This window comes from Rattus rattus, chromosome X (assembly GCF_011064425.1).
Source record: "Rattus rattus isolate New Zealand chromosome X, Rrattus_CSIRO_v1, whole genome shotgun sequence".
Lineage (NCBI taxonomy): Eukaryota > Metazoa > Chordata > Mammalia > Rodentia > Muridae > Rattus > Rattus rattus.
In genome coordinates this window covers 37937755-37940985 of record NC_046172.1, presented here as the reverse complement: position 1 = coordinate 37940985, position 3231 = coordinate 37937755, and positions in this window count along the sequence as shown.

Here is a 3231-nt window from a genome sequence, read left to right as displayed (position 1 = left end):
AATCTAGAAGAGTTTCAAAGTAGATTATTATTCAGATGATTCACTATGATTTGCAGCTCTACTGCTACGACCATTTTAATATAAAGAGATTCCTGTAGGTCATCTAACTTCCACAAATTATAAAATAATAATATATTGTTTCAAGTTTCTAATATTTATGATGATTTTTATAGTACCAACAGAAAATGGAAATATTCCATCTCAAAGAAAACTTGCTTAGTTATAGTAACAGACAATCTACATAGTCAGATTATATTCTGTCAATATATATTCATAAAGAAATATGTGATGATGAAATGATGACTTCATTAAGAATGTATAGTAACAATCTTGTAGCAGTGCATATTGGTACATACCTGGGATTGTAACACATAAAGAGAAAAGAATGATGATTCCAAATTTGATTATAGCCTGTACTACATGGTGAAATTCAAGCTGGTTTCATTGACCATCTCTTCTCCTTATCCAATTGTTTATCTTTCTTGCCCCATTTGTCCACTCCCATATCACAGTTGTCTCCCTTCAGCGCCCATGTACACATATTCAATTTTCTCCCCCTGCTCTTTCATATTTCTTCTCCTTACCATACTCACATTCATCTCTTTTAACATTCCCACGGATATATAGACATGTACACAACAAAAAGATGGCTTTGATAATTATGCGATCTGGGGCTGCTAAAAGAGAAATGGAGAAAGGGATGAAGGGATGGAGCAGGAGGAGAGAGAACATCAGAGAGATAATGGTAACTAAACAGACACAACATGAATATGAAAAATAGGACACTATAGAGATACCTCTAGAAAGTATGGTAATATTTGACAACTGTAGTACAGGATAGGAGAAAAGCTGTAAAATGTTATCTTGACATGACATGTCTGTTACATACTCCTTCTTACAGAAGCTGTGATTACTTGCACAAGACTTATTATATTATATTAGCCAATAAAGATTCCAGCATGGATACATGGATAGTGGAAGGCCTCATGACACTCCACCCTAGCTGGGAAGCTTGCCAATTGATGGCTTCGGGGGAAGGAAGATCTCTCTTTTTCTCAGACATGACCAATGATAGATTCCCCATATACCAGTAGATAAACTCACAGCCATATGAACAGCACTACTTGGAGTCAGTGGGCTTGAAAATAGATATTTATAAAAGAAGGAAATGCAGTTGGAAGGGAGACATGGAGGTTTCCTGGGAGAAGTTGGAGATGGAGAATGTGAGGTAGTAATGATCAGTAATTATATGTATGTGTGAAATTTTCAGAGGATTAACAGTGAAAAATTATAATAAAATACTAATAAAAACATTTAAAAAGTAAGAAAGAAAAGCATTATCAATTCAGAGAGGTGGATTTTTATAACAATTCAGTATTGAAGATTCATTAGAGAAAAAAACTGGATTGTAGCTTAACCCTTACATCTTTTATATAATTAAATTGAAACAGCATGTATATCCATGTAAAGCATTAAATTACAAAGCTTTTTCAAGACAATATAGGACAATATTTTGAGGACCTCTGATTTGATGAAGAGTTTTTAGACATATACCATAAACATACCCCATACAATTGTTACAAAGACGTCATTATTATTAGAACCAATTTTTTGCTTAGTCTTCTCAACACAAAATAAAATCAACTGGTTGTGTAAAGATGTTTCTAAGCCATGTTTTAGAAAAACCCTTAAAATGGAAGAGGTAAAACAACAAATTAAAATGGGAGTGTAGTTGAGTGAGTGCTTAGCCTGAGCTATTGTATATGTTCTAGGCCAAGCTTCACTACCCACACCCCTCCTCGTGGAAAAAAAGGCAAAAGCCAACAGCAACATTTTACTGAAGAAGATATATAGCCAGCAAATAGACACATGGAAAAAAATACAACTCTATTAAATAGCAGATAATTGATAATTAACAACAATTATGAAATGCCACAGCATGGATATTAAATGTAAATAAATAATAAAGATATAATGCCAAATAGTCAATAATAGTACAAAGAAATTAGATTACCAATAAATGTCAGAAATATAATATTGTTCAGTAAAAATAGTTGGAACTTTTAAAATGATGAAGCAAATTTCAAACATCAACTCACCAAGCAGCACAGCAGTTGCAGTTCTGTACGCTTAGCCCAGAAAATAAGACCTTATATCTGCAAAGAAAAAAATCTTCTACATAATTGTTCATGGAAACTTTGTTTGTAGAAGCACAAAGTAGAAACAAGCAAGATATTTCAACAATGGGCGAATGATTTAGCAAACTGTAGGACATTCATACCATGAGATAAGAAGAGACAAAATGTTGGTACATGCAGACAAATGTTTCAGTAAAATCTGGGACATTCATACCATGGGACAAGAAGAGACAAACGATATAAAGCCAAATTGTATGGAGCTCAAGGACATCCTATTGAGTAAAAACAAACTCGTTTTCAAAAGTTCCTATACACTTATGATTCCATGCTTTATAACAGTCTCCAGAGGATAGAATGATAGAAATATAGAACATAATTTATGTTTGTTACATAATAAGCATTGGTGGGAAGAAGGGAGTAGGTGTTTCTGTTAGAGGGGTAGTATTTGGGACTTGTTAAAAAATTTTAATGAAATGACGGTCATGCAGATAAACACATGAGAAAAATTCCTTGATCTCAGCAAATACATTTTAGTAATGCTATTTCCTTTGTTATTTTAGTTCTTTTTGATGGGGTCTCTGACATCAAACTAGTGGAAATCTCCTTCAGCTACCCATGCCTCACAGGCATGAGACACTATGGCCACCAGTTTCCAGGGTTGGATACTATACTCTAGTTAGGAATTATTCTCTAGTCAGGCTTAGTTAACAACCTATCATCTTGTGGGACCTGTACAAAAATTCAGAACTCTCATGCTGTAAGTTAGACTTACAGATCTGTGAGATAATGCATGATATTTGTCTTAAGACATTATGCTTATGCTATTTTGTTATCGAAACAATTGAAAATTATACATATATACAATTACTTCATGTTCTTATCTCATAGTACATGAAACATAAAATTTATTTAAATAAAAATTGTTTCTGCTTAGTGTACATTTCTGCTATAGAATTTGTTGAGCCAAAAATTATATTAACTGGGGAAACATGGCCATACTATTTTATATGTTTGTATGAAAAAAATTTTATAAACCCAGTATAATGCACAGTGAATATAAACCAAGAATAATCCTATTCATCGACCATTTTTC